At 48.4% G+C, this 17520-nt stretch overlaps 1 protein-coding gene across 1 annotated transcript in view; it reads left to right on the top strand.

Moving 5' to 3' along the window:
- UNC13D (unc-13 homolog D) overlaps window positions 1-17520 on the top strand; it is an 876342-nt gene that overhangs the window by 66481 nt on the left and 792341 nt on the right. The gene's annotated exons all lie outside the window — the stretch shown is intronic.

Below are 17520 nucleotides of genomic sequence, written 5' to 3'. Positions count from 1 at the left end.
AGGAACTCGCCAACCCCAACGCCATTGTCAACGACAACCCTCCATCCCAGAAACTCTGCGACGATCTCTCCACCTTCTTCTACCAGAAAATTGCAGCCATCCACGACAGCTTCAACACCTCACCTCCGCCAGACCCCACCCCCAACAACTCCTCCCACGCCGACCACATCACCACCTGGACCCAAGTAGACGACGCCGAAACCCTAAAGACCATGAACTCCATCCACTCAGGATCTCCCTCTGACCCCTGCCCACATCAAGTGTTCAACAAAGCCGACGTCACCATCGCCCCCGCACTCCAAAAGATCATCAACCTCTCCTTCAACACCGCTACCTTCCCGGACAGCTGGAAGCACGCAGAAATCCAACCCCTCCTCAAGAAACCGAAGGCTGACCTCAACGATCTCAAAAACTTCCGACCGATCTCCCTCCTCCCTTTCCCAGCGAAAGTCATCGAGAAGATCGTCAACGCACAGCTCGCCCACTACCTAGAAGACAACTCCATCCTTGACCCCTCCCAATCTGGCTTCAGACGAAACCACAGCCCAGAGACTGCACTCCTCGCTGCCACAGATGACATCAGACTACAAATGGACAACGGCGAAACCTCAGCCCTGATCCTCCTAGACCTATCAGCCGCCTTCGATACAGTCTGCCACCGCACCCTACTAACCCGCTTACACGAAGCCGGCATCCAAGAAAAGGCCCTCAAATGGATCTCCTCCTTTCTCTCCGGCAGAACCCAGAGGGTCCGACTCTCACCTTTCCGCTCCAATGCCACCAACCTCATCTGCAGCGTACCCCAAGGCTCCTCACTAAGCCCAACGCTGTTCAACGTCTACATGGCCCCCCTCGCACAACTGGCCCGCCAGCACAACCTCAGCATCCTCACCTACGCCGACGACACCCAACTCGTCCTCTCCCTGACCAAAGATCCTCTCACCGCCAAAGCCAACCTCCACGAGGGACTGAAATCCATCGGCGAGTGGATGAACAACAGCCGCCTGAAACTCAACTCCGACAAGACGGAAGTCCTCATCCTCGGGCGCACCCCCTCGGCCTGGAACGACTCGTGGTGGCCCATCGCCCTGGGCCCCCCACCCACCCCAGCCAGCCACGCACAAAATCTCGGCTTCATCCTCGACTCCACCCTCACCATGTCCAAACAGGTCAACGCAGTCTCATCCTCCTGTTTTAACACCCTCCGAATGCTCCGCAGGATCTTCAAGTGGATTCCAACAGGAACCAGAAAGACAGTGACCCAAGCCCTCGTCAGTAGCAGACTCGACTATGGCAACGCACTCTACACAGGCATACAAACAAAAGACATCGAACGACTCCAACGCATCCAGAACGCATCCGCCCGCCTGATCCTCGACATACCCCACCGATGTCACATCTCCGCTCACCTGAAGGACCTCCACTGGCTCCCCGTGGACAAGAGGATCACCTTTAAACTCCTCACCCACGCACACAAGGCTCTACACGACACCGGACCCGCCTACCTGAACACCAAACTCAACTTCTACGTTCCCTCACGTCAACTACGCTCTGCCAACCTTGCCCTCGCCATCGTCCCCCGAATCCAGCGCAGATCCTTCTCCTACCTCGCCGCCAAAACCTGGAACTCACTCCCGACCTCACTGCGCCAGACCCAGGACCTCCTCACCTACAGGAGACTCCTCAAGACATGGCTCTTCGAACGATAGCAGCACCACCCCCCCCCCCCCCCCTAGCGCCTCGAAACCCTAACAGGGTTGATTGATCACACAGCAACAAACTGAACCATTTTGCAAAGGTATGCAGGTCGTCCGCTTCTCAGAAACAGCAAAAACCCAAGCCAGTCAACCTCGACAATCACCGATAGCCCCGGGAGACGAAGACGATATGGACGATGATGGACACGCAAAAGGAACAGTACACGTTGTGCATGTCACGCAGCCAGGAGGATACCCCCGAAAACGCATACCAAGATGCACGGTGCTCTACAGGGTAGCCTTCCCAAGCCACCAATATGCTTTGAAGAGCATATTTAGTGCCCTCCTTGCATAAACTGATTTGCACCAGTCCAGGGATCACTGGTTCCTGCTCTGGAGCGAAACTGGACAATGGAAAGTGGAGTGGCCGCTACCCTGTCCATCACCACCCCAGGGGTGGTGACCAGAGTTCCTCCAGGTGGCCACTTGGGTTTGCCTTCTTGAATCCAAGGTGGGCAGAGTCCCTTGGGAGCATCTGAGTGGCCAGGTAAGGTAGGTGATGTCACAGCTCCCTCCTAATAGGTGGTCACCCTGCTAGGTGGCCAATCCCCCTTCTGGCCCCTTTAGGGTCTCCCTCTTGGATGGGTCCTCAGTTTCGAAGTGCAAGATTCCACCAGTACTCCTCTGCATTGTTTACATCATCTTCTGTCCATTGGGAATTCAACTGGACCCTCCAGGAACTGAAAATCTGCAACTTTAGCAATGACTCCGCTCTGCAACATTGTTTCTTTGGCTCCTTCCAGCAACTGCAACATTTCTCTCCTCTGGAGCTGCATGGATCTTGCATCACAGGTGGGGGTCTGGAGAGGTCCCCTTGGTCCTCTCTACCAGCTGTCCAACTTGGGAAATGGTAAGCCCTTGCAGGACAGTACCCCTGTGCACGGCAACTGTTGCAGCTACCAAGGCTTGTTTGTTCCTCCTCCAAGGGATCTTCTGGCTCCATACAGCCCCAGCCCCCAGAAGCTCTTCCTGAACGCAAAATACCATGCCTGCTGCTCCAGCGATATGGGACACTTCTTCAGGTGTGCTGAGTGGGCCTCACTGCGACTCCTGTGCCTGCTCCCCATGGGTCGCCTGTGGGGCTGTCTCCTCTTCTTGTGACTCTCCCACCTGCTGAGGCTCACCCTGGGCTCCTCTTCTTGGGTCGAGTTCCCTGGACCTTGCTAGTCCCCTTCAGTCTTGCAAAACCTTCTTCTCTGACTCTTGCATTTGCCAAGGCTTGTTGGTGGTATTCCAGCACCACTGACCGACTACATCACGACTGCCGACGTGGGACATCACTTGCATCACTCCTGGAACTCCTCTTCTGCTCCTGTGCTGCACTGCTGACCTTCTTCGTCCACCATTGACCTTGTCCTTCATCCACAGAAGGGTGGGTAGTGGCTCCTGCCACAACCAGACACTGCATCACAAACTGGTCTTGGTCCACCTCCTTTGCAGGTCCTCTTCAGTCAGGATCTACCTTTGGGTTCTTCCAGTCTTGTCTGGGTCTTGCACAATCCTTTTCCAAAGTCCTTGTTTGTTTTGGGGAAAGCCAGGTACTTACCAATTCTCTCCTGATCGCTGGGGGGTTAGGGGGGTACTTACCTCGTAGGGTTCCTAGTTCCTCCAGCTTCCCTGTACTCATTCCACTTCCTTGGGTGGGGGACTGCCTTTCACATTACACTTGTTTAGTATATGGTTTGGCCCTCCCATAGGGTCCTCACTCGTTGCTATTGCTTTTACCAATGCCTATTGCTTTCTATGCTATTTCATGATTGCTAATGTGTACATAATAGTATGTTTACTTGCCTCCAGTTGGGCTATTGCTTATACAGTATTTCAGTATTTGTGTTACTGTAATAAAGTACCTTTATTTTTGTAACACTGTGTGGTTCTTTCATGTGTGTAAAGTGCTGTGTGACTGTAATGGTATTGCATACGTTTTGCATGTCTCCTAGATAAGTATTGGCTGCTCATCTACAGCTACCTCTACAGAGCCCTGGCTTCCTAGACATTGTCTACACTTCACTAATAGGGGATACCTGGACCTGGTATAAGGTGATAACACCACAGGTGCTCACCACACACCAGGCCAGCTTCCTACACACTAGCTCTATCTTCCCTCATTAATCTCTTCCTTCTCTCTATCTTTACTGTTGTGGTATGGAAAACATTCTTGGGGGTCTGACCGTTAAACTGCAGCTCCTTCCCACTAAAATAATCTGGTCCCTGGTGCCAATACATCAACTACACTACTTTCAGCTACAATCCCTGTTCACAGGGCAGCCATACTTTGAATAGTAAAATGCAGCGGGGGGCTTAGCCAAGATGGCGACCGGAGTGGCAGCATAATCTGCAGCTCTGCTCCCAGCCAAATGAATTCTCCTGCCAAACAGCGATCCCTGGCCCTTCCCGGGTGATCGCCTGTCTCCCCGCTATCCCAGGTCCCCTCCAGCGGTGCTCGGATCTTGGCCCGGCATATACAGGACCGCAGAGGAGCGCAAGGCCCGTTCTGAGAGCGGAGGAGGTGGGGCCTGAAGCTTGGACGAGCGGCATCAGCGGCAAGAGTGCTTAGCGCCACTGCGGATGTGCGAGCAGAGTGAAACCGACTCACGCCGCTCTGTTGAGGAGGAGTGGGGCTGTGCGCCTTTCCCCCGACCCGGCAGGGTCTGCGTGATGACGCGTGCGGCTGCACGGAAATGTTGGACTTCGGAGGTGGCCTATCGGCGGCATGTGTCGGGCCACGCTATGCAGAAGCAGACTGATACGTAGCCTAGGACAAATCATTCCCCCCTTTGCATGGATCGGTGGGGCTGACGGAGGGAAGGAGTGGAACGGCCGGGAGACTGCTGCGGTATTAAAGAGAATTTGAGGGCACAAGAATCGCGGATTGCTTAGGGTCTGTTTGGGCCCTGACACGCGGGCGTGTGGCTCATATCCCCGTACCGCTTGGCCCAGGAAGGAGGGAAGCGGCAATTTCTTTCAGATTCGTGTACAAGCAGGACTGACTCCCTACCTGCGACGCATAATGGAAAAATCGCCCAGCCACACCTGTGCGACCCCAGAATAACAGTTGTGAAACATACCCCCTAGATTTGACTGCGGAGGTTCAGAAGAAACGCGGTTCCTTCTACCAGGTGAAGGAGCACCTCCGAGAACACGATGTTAAATATGCGCTCCTATTCCCAGCCAAGCTTCGCGTACAGGATGACTCCCAGGTGCATATCTTTACCTCACCAGAGGACGCCTGGACCTGGCTCCACGCCAAGCTCCTAGCTCGTTCCACATGTTCAGAAATCACGGAGGAGGGTTGGTCTTCCCCAAAGGTGAAACGCAAGCGCCGGCCACATTTGGGGACTAAGCCCACTCCAGAATAGGTGGTTGAGGAGCACTCACAGCTGCTACAGGTAACGACGCGTTTTGCAGCCGACTCTCCGGCGGCGATGTCAGATCAAGCAGATACTGAATCTGAACACTAGACTCGTTCTGACTCTACGGATTCCCTCCTGGGGCCACTTCTCACTCCGTGTTTGGCCGATGACATTTGAACTGCACTCTTCGTCCTGGCATTTACAGGGCCCATGCTGGACCGTGACTCTTGGTTCTATGTGTCGACTGCACGCGGTGGCCTTGCTGAGTTGGGAGGCATGCGAGGTCTGATGGGTGGGCCACTTCTGCGGCCTCCCCCGCTGGGGTTCTGGGCAGCGGGTTGAGTGCGACCATCCGCAGAGCCGGAAGCGCGAACTTCTAGATCTGTCCTACATCATCCACACCCCACTCGATATGGACCTGTTCCACCCTACACCTGCTAGCAGGTTTTGCTCTGCTCTTGCACGCACAGTGCTATTGTTTCATATTGTTGTTTGTTCTGTTGTTTCCCATTGGGCTTTTCCCATTGTTTTCACATGGGTTTGTTTTCTCAGTGCCACATATTACACTTATCCTGCAAGGCGGCATGCACGCAATAGGATTCTGGGGGCAAATACGTCGGAGGTGGGTTGCCCTGGGTGCTTCTTGGGTACGTTATGGGCAAGGTCCCTTGTGACCCCCCCGTCAGATAGCCTCTCTACATCTCCATGACCATACAAGGAAAAACACACATCCCAAGGTATAATGTGCTTACATGGAATGTGAGGGGGATGGCGACACCACGCAGGCGACAGCGGATACATGCATCTCTCAGGTGCATTTTGCCATGCTTCAAGAAACACACCTATCAGATGCCACACTAGAAAAAACACGTGTAAACTGGAAGTGGCAGTTTTTGGGCACTGTATCCTCATCCTTTGCCTGTGGGGTAGCGATTTGGATCGCCCCAGTGGCACCTTATGCGGTCGCTCACACACAGATCAACCCTGATAGTAGATATGTGGTGTCCGAGGGCAACCTAGATGGCTCACCACTGTCATTAGTGGCACTAAATACCCCCAATACTAACCAGCACAGCTTCTTACACACATTATCGACGGGGATACTTCATGATCCAGCTGTAGACAGTATATGGGGCGGGGACTATAACTGTGTCCTAGATATTCACATGGATCGGTCCTTTCCTCCAATTCCAGCCGCCCCGAGTAATCGGATCTTGAGCGAGCTGGCAGCAAGGACATTGAAAAATGGTTTGTGTGATGTTTGGAGATTAGGACATCCGACACAACACGAATATTCCTTCTACTCCCCTGTCCACTGTTTACACACCAGAATAGACATACTTCTCACATCGCCGGCAGTGGTACATTTGATATATGCGTCGGATTATCTGGCTTGCACCATATCGGACCACAGTCAGCTACTTGCGGTTCTGGGCTGGGGTCGTCCACGCACACGGATTCCCACATTGTGCCTACAGATAGAAGCACTTACTGACCCCCCTTTCTGTGCTGAACTTGCCCAGTGCTTAACCACTTATTTCTCCCTGAATGACAATACAACATCTCACTGTGCAACTGAGTGGGACGCCCACAGGGTGGTGGTGCAGGGCCACTGTATGGCTGCCTCGGTAGAGGTCCGGCGGGTATTGCTTAAAGAGACAACGGGGTTGGAGCTCAAGCTGCGCGAAGTGGAGATTGCAGTAGGTAGAAATGAGATGCCAGTGGAGGAACTAAACTCGCTGAGGGCTAGTCATAGGGAGGCCGATGCCAGACTGAGTAAATATGACTACAGACACTATATGACACGTCAGTATGCGGAGGGAGACAGGGTGGGCCGCTTGCTGGCCTAGCTGGTTCGCCAGCCATCTCAGCCCTCACCTATAGGAGCAATCCATCTGCTCTCTGGGAATATAGTTAATTCTCAAGTGGAAATTAACGATGCCTTCTATACATATTACCGGTCCTTACACTCGCCCCCTCCTCCTTCACCTGTAGAGCAAATGGCTGACTTTCTTGTGTCTGCCCCCCAGAGACGCCTACAGACTGATCAATCAGACGCATTGGATGGCCCAACTGGTAAAGGAGGAAATTCGCCTAGCGATGTCACAGATGGCCTGCAACAAGGCGTCTGGTTCGGATGGTCTGCCAGCAGAATACTTGACATCCCAAGCTACTCACCTTTTGCGGCCATTGCTTCAGGTGTTTAATGAAGCATACGACCGGGTGCAATTGCCTGATTCAATGTGCGAAGCTCTAATAGTGGTACTCCTGAAACCTGGCTGCGACCCTCTTCAGGTTCGATCATACCGCCCTCTCTCCTTGCTCAACTCAGACTGCAAATTACTGGGAAAAATTTCAGCCAACAGACTCCTCCCCTTTTTACCATGTCTGATCCACGAGGACCAATCGGGGTTCATACCCAACAGAAACACCTTCCTAAATATCAGGAGACTACTTCATATAATACACAATAACAACCATAAAGGAGCAGTGGCCCTGTCACTAGACATAGAAAAGGCGTGTGATACGCTGAGCTGGGATTTTCTTGTAGTCACACTAGAAGCGATGGGATTTGGCACAGGATACATCAAATGGATCAAAACGCTGTATGCTAAACCCACAGCCCGCGTTAAAACAGGGCAGGTTATCTCTGAGTCCTTCTCAGTAGGTAGGGGCACCAGACAGGGCTGCCCGCTGTCTCCCTTACTATTTGCAATAGCCATGGAACCATTGGCTGTCAAATTACGCATGCGGGCACAACTATGGGGCATCCCGGAACTCAATACGTATCACATTATTTCTTTGTATGCGGACGACGCCCTGATATATTTGCAAGATCATGCTACCTCCACGGCTGGGGTGATGGCGACGCTTGACACCATCGCAACCGTTTCTGGCCTTTGGGTCTATTGGTCCAAATCTTGCATCTTCCCTCTCTCCCCTATACCACTAGAGCTTTGCTCGGCCCTACCAGACTACCAACTGCCATGGTGCCACTCTACTTTTAAGTATTTGGGTATACAGATATATCACTCCGTAGATGATCTTAGAGAAGGCAATATACACAGGGTTCTTCGTTCCGTCCGCAGCTCCTTATCATTCTTGGTGGCTCTCCCTCTGTCACCTATGGGATGTGTAGCATCGCAAAAATGCTCATCCTCCCGAGATTCTTATATTATTTCACGGCACTCCTGATATCCTTGCCTTGCTCATTCTTCAAGACCCTGCAGTCAATAATGACTGACTTACTATGGGGCAGGGATAGACGTAGAGTAGCACTGCCCATAACACAATATCCACAAAAAGAGGGAGGATTGGGCATGCCCGATCTTGAACTGTATTATGCGGCCGCCCAACTGCAGTGGCCGGCCTTATGGCTCAGCGAGGCCCACTCAGCAGAGCGTACAGTGATAATGAAATCACTAGCGCTGCTTTTGATACTAGCTTCGCTGTTAAACGGATCAAGTCTCCCACAGCATGGGTCCATTTTACTCGAAGTTGCCAAATCGTGCTTGCAGAGATACGTCCACGGCAGAAGCTCCCTGATGCCATATTCTCCTTTGGTTCCACTAACACAGCTGCCTGGGGCCCAAGTACTGACAGAGCATCATGATATACGTGGTATGAGACTGGTGAATACAGAATATTTTCTGGGCTTCACACTGAGACACTTCAGCGAACTTATGGAAACTGCGGGAATTCACGCTGGTGCCTTCCTAACATACTGCACAATTAAACACTTGATAGGTATCACGTGGGAACAGGGTAACGCTGAACCGCAAAAATCACAACTACTTACATTGATTCTCTCAGTTGGAAATACAAGAGGCACTATATCAAGGTTATACTCGATACTGTTGGCTAGGGTCTGCCCCGGACTGCTGTGCGCTAAAGCCCGTTGGGATGAGGTACTCCTTTCCACCCTGTCTCAAAACGCCTGGTCGGCAGCACTATCGGCTGTCAAAAATGGCTCTTGCAACATTAGACTTCGTTACACTCAGTTTAATTACGTACACCACTTCTATTTGTCCCTATCCCGCATAAAACGGATATACCCAGGATCAGACCCGGCGTGCCCCAGATGCGCGACGCCAGCAGTGGATTTTTATCATGTCGAGTTGCCCCCGACAAGCCACAGCCTGGCAACGTATCACTGACACTATAGGTGACATCACTGATCATACTCTGAACATGGAACCTGCGTCTTGTCTGCTGGGCCTGCGCAGTCGTGCCAAAGGGGACAAACAACTACACAGATTTATCGACCTGGCCTTTCAAATGTTTAAACGCTTGATAGCAACACATTGGAAGGCTCCACACGCCCCAGGATATACCACTTAGCTGCGTGACTTACTACAGTGCTCTCATGCAGAGGCTCAAACACTACACCAATTACAATACAAAGGGCTAATCCAGGGGGGATCTGAAATATGGGATGCTTTCATTGTTAGTATAGAAGCTAAAAGCGACGCATACCCACCATGAGCCTGTGTATTACCACACGACATTGAATATACAATACTCCCCTGCCTAGTGATCACTCGCGCCTCGCAGAGAACAGCCTGAACACTTTACCCACCATACACTGTAGTGTAGTTGCGCATACCACGTACGTGGAACACTACTTAAGATATGTCCCACTTGTAAAGGGATTGCCCACGTCAAGGTTTGAATCGCTCCCAAATAACTAACCACCCCAAGCTATCTGGTGATATATACCTGGTAGCTAGACTGTCCCCAATCCATCGGCATATGCACTACTACACCCCCCTGTACCAGACATGGGAAACTAATCCGCCCCATACATTATGTAACCTCTATAAATGATATTATAGTGGTGCCTGTTTATGGCTTATTGTTATGTACATTTCCACAGTACATTAATATGCGTATTGCACTATATAGGTTTATATATGTGTAAACATCTGCTCCACCCTACTGGATAAAGGTACTGATATAGTGATGTGAATCACTATGTTTAATAAACAGATAAAATAAAAAAAAGAATAGTACCATGCAGCTCTTCTCGGCATCATCAAAGCTACTGCACTATCACTGCTCCATTAAACCTATTGCAGGCCTATTAAGAGCTATGTTATGCCCACAGGCTGCCAAAGTTGCCTCAGGATCCAGAGAGGATGTTATGTTATCAGGATTTTTTAAAGTGCAACTTCTCACCAGAGGGTTATTCAAGTGTTGGAGCAGGTGTGAAGGTCATCTGCTGGGTGTTAGTTGAAATGCCAGGTAGAGACCCTTACGAGTAGAGGGAGTTTGTTTCACATTTTGGATGAGAGGTGTAGGAGAGTATTAGGCCTCCTCATTCTGCTTTTGTGGTTTTGGGTAGTGGGGTCCGGGAAAGAGTGAGGAGGCGCGTAGGTACCTGTTAGGCTGGTAAACATGCAGGTAGGCTGGTCCAATGTTGTGCAGTGCCTAGTATGCAGGAGAAAAGTTTGAATTGGCATTGTTTGTGTATCGGAATCCAGCGGAGATCTCTGAGGTGAGGCATAATGTGTGTGCGCCATGGGAGATCCTGGACGAGTCTAGCAGTGGCGTTCTGGGTGGTCTAAAGATGGTGGAGGAGGTGATCGGCGATTCCGGCTAGGAGTGTGTTGCCATAGTCAAGTCCACTGGTGACATTGAGTTAAATGATGTTAAGCCTGCTGCTGCTGGGAAAGATAAGCTCTTAATTAGATCACATTGTTATTTGAGGAGCGTGTCTTTTAGTGAGACCTACATGGGGAGAGGTTGTGGCGCTTCAGCCAGAGCTGCTGACTTTGGGACTGGAGAACCGGGTTCTAGTCTTGACATCAGTTCAACATCCTGTGATTCTGGGCAAATCACTTATTTTCCAGTATTGGATCTTTCATAGATTCACCAGCTTCAGTCATTCCCCATTGTCGAAGTGGGAGTCCCACGGTACCATAGTAGAGAAGTATGTAAAACTATCATAGGCTAAAATGGCACTAGGCCATTCGTTGATTAGTCTATCTATGTCTTTTTTTAAATGGTAAGTAACTCATTTTCATCTCCTCGTGCCTAAATTTAAAACAAAAATGATTGTGTCCTTATGTAATATAGCTGGTGCTCGTGTAAAGGGCTTCATTACATTTGGTTCGATTTTGCATTATATAAAAACTGCAAAAAAAAAAAAGTAGGGGTTATTATGTAAAGTGAGCAACCATGTTTTTTATCAGTTGTATTTAAGCTATTTCTTCACTTTTTCATGTAAAGCATAAATCATTCTGACTATAACAACGGGTATAGAGGGTGTTGTTATATAAACCACCTTGATAGTTGAACTTAGGCAATCAGCTACATTGTCATCGGCTTCTTTAGGGCCACAGGTCATCCCTAGAGCACATTTACTTTAGTGTATGGTTCCAAGAAGCGGGACTCATCATCTGCTGTAGTGTCAAGAGAGATGAGGACAGCTCACATAAAGCTGAACATACCTCATCACACATAGTAGTGTGGTCTCCCAATCACCTGATCTCTTTTCATGTGGGTCTTGAATGATAGCAAGAGCCTTTCACCCTTACATATTTCATGGCTAAATAGTGCTGATAATTTTTCCATTGTACTCATGTCCCAGATCATACACCAAAAGAGATCTATTATGTACAGGTTCCAAACGCCTGTAGTTGCTAATCGGACAGTGAGTGGTAGGTGTGTGATCAATGGCCTTATTAGTGTGGTGAGTAGATATGTACTGTCAAGACCAAGTCTCAGAATTACAAAACTGTGGGTTTCAACAGCAGATTAAACCTTGCAATAGCTCTAATGTGGGACAGATCTCTATCCAATAGCACTGTAAACATGTGTGCAACCTACACCTGTGGACCACGGGGCCTCTCCCCACAACCACTCTACATGCATCTAGCGCTCCAAACATCACTGTGTACCACCTTGTCATGATCTTTCAGAGTTCTGTTCATGCTGTAAATATATCAACAGTTTGAGTGCCCGTGCACTAGTCTTAGTCCATGTCTCTTCTGAAATCTCAATATTGAGAACTGAGCACATACTTATGTTTGTTTGATGGCAGTGGCATCTTAAGTATGTTAGGGGCCCTGGGCAAGACATGTTTTAGGCGCCCATGCACTTAATAATTTCGAATTTTATTACACATTGCCTTTTAATTCAAGAACGTATAATGTCAAACAGTACTGATTTATATGTTAAACTTTTACAGGCCACAGAAAACAGCTGAAATATGTCTTGCCTGAGACTCCAAAAATCTTTAAGATGATACTAGGTAGATATGCAAAGTCAGAGGTAGGTAGAGATGTTCAAATGTTTAGAAAGAGAAAACAATTAGAGATCAAGTAGAGAACAAGCTCACTTTCCAAGAGGGGCCTTGAAAGGTGGGGGTATTGGGCAGTTGCCCACTTTGTGCATTCCTTTAAACGTCTCTGCTTGAGGGCTTCCAATTGTTAATATGGTGACACAAAATGCCTTTTTTTTTTTTACTTTGCCTATGGTAGAAGTCTAATTCTATCTGCATCTTCACTTGCCTCAAGCCTGCCCAATGTAACTGCTGGGTTATACAGAAGCCAGGCTCATGGTTCAGGTGTAGTAGTATATTTTGCTGTGAGTAGGTTACATTCAATAAACGGTTTGCCCAAAGATGGTGTGTCCTACGAATGTTATCTCTTAAACCGTGTCTCATGTCTCCCGGCCATAAAGTCGAGGTTGTATATTGTGGTGCTTAAGGAGAGGGGAATGTAGTAATACCTGTCCTAAAAACATGGGTTCAGTGTTCTAACAGAGCAAGTGTTGATATGAGAAGGTCTAGGCCTGAAATTCCATATCTGGGACAGAACCATAGAACACATCCTAATGGGTTGTTGGAAATGACTTGTTCTAATATATATCACTCAAGGTTTCCTGTATGGATAAAAGTGGCGATTTAGTGCAGGCTCGGTTCTTCCACATAGACATTGCTTTTTAGTGTTGGAGAAACCTAAGCTGGTGTATCTTGGAACAGCGTAGCTTTTGTTACTGCAGGAATTTTACCACTCCATGAAAATGGAATCAGCTTCTCTTGAATCTTTGTGAGCATGGGTTTCGGAAACCAGCACGGTAGCATCTGCTCTGCGTATAAGATGCATGGCCGAAAATGTAGATTTTCCTAGTAGTTTATAACGGAAAGTCTTAATTTTATTAAAGACACGGAGGCGAGTATTATGCTTCTCGATCTTGCTTTATTTTAAATAGCAGCAGTCAAGAAACTACGTTTCCCATGAGGCTGAAGTAACAGGCAGCCAATGGGAAAGAAAAACGTATCGGCGTTGGAACCAATAGCAACACTTGAACACGGTATAAGCATTACACTTGACTGCGACCAGCCCTCTTTCTTGATGCGAGAAGGCTAGTCTGTGTGAGAAAATAACGGGATGATAGAAACAATTATGGCAACTGCCAAAATGAGAGAGCAAAGTTCTTGGCAAAAGTTCAACCAGGATTTGAGTAGCGGAAGGAAGCGGTGAGATGATCGGAGCTTGTTGTGATCCTGAGGTAGAAGGTTGGTCCAACTTGGTGGTGATGGGAGCTAGTTCCGGTGATCAGGAAGGGTTCTGAGGCTGGTTTGTTGTTGCTGTGGGAGGGACGAATCGACAAAATTAGAGAATCTGAGGCAGGATAATACTTGCCTCCGTGTCTTTAATAAAATTAAGACTTTCCGTTATAAATTACTAGGAAAATCTACATTTTATGGCAAGACCGGAGGCTCTTATTATGCTTTTTTAAAGCATGTTAATTATTATAGAAGTTGCTGTATGAATGGGTTTACAATAAAAGGTTCTGAAAACATAATCATTGGACCAGTCAGCCGATCTCAGAATGTCCTAGAGTCTGGAACCTACCCAAAATGCTTTGGAGGCCATGGCACCCCTGGATGAGTGAGCGCCAAATACCGATGTGTCTATACCTGCTAAGGTCATGACCCAGCGTACCCATCTGGCTAGAGTAACGGATGATACAGGATTGTGGGGTTTGCGGAAAGAAATGAGGAGTTGGGATGAGGACGTTCTGAGGTTGGCTGTGCGATCTTCGTAAACTCTGAGACACTGTCCTACACATAATTTGGGTTGATTGGGGAAATAAGGGTAGAACACTGAACGTATATTATTTTTGGTACGTTTGTTAATAGTAAATAAAACGCCTGTGGTGGAAAATTGTCTGGATGAAATATCTAGTGCTTTAACATCTGAAATACGTTTAATGGAGACTAAACAAAGTAGCATTGTTAATTTGGCTGAAAGCATTTTCAGAGAAAGATCTGCATTGTCTTGCCAGGAAATAAATAATTTTAAGACAACATTGACATCCCATAACTTGGAATACTTGGGTAACGGAGGAAAAGAACATTTTACTCCCTTAAGAAGGCGGCATACCAAGGGATGTTCTCCAATCGGTTTTCCATTAATGTGAGAGTGTTGAAGGGAAATAGATGATCTATAAAGGTTAAATGTCCTGTAAGATTTACCTGTGCCAGCTTGTGCAGCAAGGAAATTTATGATATAATTTACATCGGTTGAAAGGGGATCGATATTCCTTCCCAGACACCAGCTTGACCAAAGAGACCAAGCAGATTTGTATGCCTTTCTGTTGCCGGGAGCCCATGCGTTGTTAATGAAGTCTGAAGCTTCTGTCGAAATTGGAATGGGAGGTTGGGGATACCTGAAACCTTCCAGGCCGATAGGGAAAGGGTATTGTTGTGGATGAGAGGATGAGGGAAGCCGGTGGGATTCCGGAGGAGGGAAGGAAAAACTGGAAGGAGAACTGGGAAATCGATAGTTAGTTCGAGGAGAGGGGGAAACCACACTTGTGATTGCCAAAATGGAGCTATTAGGATGAGAGAGGCTTTTTGGCGCCTGACCTGGGCGAGCACTCTGGTAATCATTAGGAATGGGGGAAAGGCGTAATTGAGCGTGGATGACCAGTCCTGGAGGAAAGCATCGGAAGCGAGGGCTGAAGGATCCGGACGCCAAATGAAAAACAGAGGGAGTTGTGTATTTAGGCGGGACGCAAATAGGTCTATTTTGAAGGGACCCCATTTGTGAAGGAGAGATTGGAAGACTGAGGGATGGAGTTTCCAGTCGCTGGCATCTCTGAGATAACGAGAGTGCCAGTCTGCGACATCGTTGAGAGAACCGGGGAGGTATTCTGCTAACAGGGACATTTTGTTGTGGAGACAATATTCCCAGAGACTTTTTGCCAGATCTGCTAGGGTTTTTGATCTGGTGCCCCCTAAGTGGTTTATGTAGCGGACAGCTGACACATTGTCCATACGGAGGAGGATGGTACACTGGACTCTGTTTTTTGCGAGGCTTTTGATTGCAAAGGAGCCCGCAAGCATCTCTAAATAATTGATATGCAATTTGGACTCCTCTGAAGACCAGAAACCTCCAGTCGAGATTGCGCCACATCGTGCGCCCCAGCCCGTCAGACTTGCATCTGATTCTAACACAAGATCTGGGGCTGATGGAAATATAGTCTTGCCGTTCCAGGCGTCTAAATGGTCTATCCACCATTGAAGCTCTAGACGGGACTCGTGGTCGAGATTGATGGACTCTGAGTAGGAGAGACCTCTTCTGAGGTGTCGGATTTTTAGTCTTTGGAGTGCCCGGTAATGAAGGGGTCCGGGAAAGATGGCTTGTAATGAGGAGGCGAGGAGGCCTACAACTCTGGCTAGGGATCTGAGGGAGACTTGGGAACTCCAGAGGAGTTTCAGAATTTCTGATTTTGTGGATTTTACCTTTTGTTGTGGAAGCTGGAGGACGGCTGCGGAGGAATCGATTATGAAACCCAGAAACTCTATTCTTTTTGAAGGAATAGATATGGATTTTTCTTTGTTGACTAGGAAGCCCAATTGGGATAAGAGGGAGCAAGTTATCTGTAGGTGACGTTGCAGGGAGAGACGATCCTGATGCATTAACAGGATGTCGTCTAGGTAAATGAGCAATCTGACTCCCAGAGACCTGAGGTGGGTTGTGATCGGTTTCATTATTTTTGTAAAGCACCAAGGTGCAGAAGAGAGGCCGAACGGGAGGGAGGAGAAATGGTAAGTTTGTCCCTGCCATTGGAATTGGAGAAATTTTCTGTGAGATATGTGTACAGGAACGGATAAATATGCGTCTTGGAGATCTAAACGGACCATGTAGTCTTGTGGGAGAAGAATATCTCTTAAATGAATGATGGTTTCCATTTTGAAATGTCTGTATACGACAAATCGATTGAAATTTCTTAAGTTGATGACTGGTCTCGGTTTTTTGTTTTTCTTCTGGACTAGGAAGAGGGTACTGAAGAAACCGGAAGGATCCGGGCGGGAAATCTGAATGGCTTGTTTGCGGAGAAGTGATTGGATTTCTGATGAGATTAGGGACGACATTTCTGAAGAGAAGAAGAGGGGGGGAGGAAGGGACCGTTGGTGTGGAACTGCATAGAGTTCTATGGTGTAACCTTGAACTGTGTTGAGTATCCATGGATCTGAGGTGATACCTTTCCATCTTTCTATGAAATGACGAAGGCGGCCGCCTACAGGAAGAAGGCCATAATTGGGGCTTACCTTGTTGGTAATTGAATCTGGCGCCGCGATGTCCACGACCTCGGTAGCCTCTGCCGCGTTGGGGATAGAATTGAGGTTTGTAGGATTGTGAATCATAAGTGGAATTGTAGGTGTTGTAGGCGTTGAAGGAGCCTCTAGACCCTTGTGATCGGGCAGAACGGCCGGTAAAGCGGCTCCTGTCTGTACCGGCCTTGCCAAAAACCTGTTGGTGGAACACTTCTTTGATTGATTGTTGTGCCTTGTCTATAGAGGCGAAAGTGGAAACAAACTTTCCGAGGTCTTTTATGAATGAATCCCCGAAGAGGAGACCATCCGCCTTGACACCAGGGTCAATGAAAGCTAGGTTGGCTAATTTAGGGTCTAATTTGAGTAGGAGACCTTTCCGTCTTTCATGGATAATGGCCGAATTGGCGTTGCCTAAGAGGCAGAAGGCTCTTTGGATCCAGAGGGATAATTCTGCCGGGTCAATGACCGTATTTTCTGATTTGGCTGATTCTGCCATGTCAAAGATTCTGGCCAAAGGACCGACCAGGTCCAAGAGTTTGTCTTGGCAGTTACACCAGGCCTTATCGATGCCTTTACGGGGGTCTTTGCCAAATTTAGAAAAGAAGGTAAGGAGGGATTGGTCAATAGACGGGGTAGAGGTAATGTTAGAAGAAAGTGAAGGTCTAGGGCATTCTGATCTTAGTTTGGACCTAGTGGATTTGTCTAGGGGAAGTTTCAGTCTGGAGGAAATATATTCAGACACATGAGGAGGGTAACCATTCAGTAGAGTTGTGGTGGTGAAGGAAAGAAGGATTAAACATGGGATTACCGTCTGGGTCCAGAATTTGTTTGGCTG

This window comes from Pleurodeles waltl, chromosome 7, assembly GCF_031143425.1.
Source record: "Pleurodeles waltl isolate 20211129_DDA chromosome 7, aPleWal1.hap1.20221129, whole genome shotgun sequence".
NCBI lineage: Eukaryota > Metazoa > Chordata > Amphibia > Caudata > Salamandridae > Pleurodeles > Pleurodeles waltl.
Note: the sequence above shows the minus strand (reverse complement) of the source record. Positions and strands in the feature narration are given on the sequence as shown.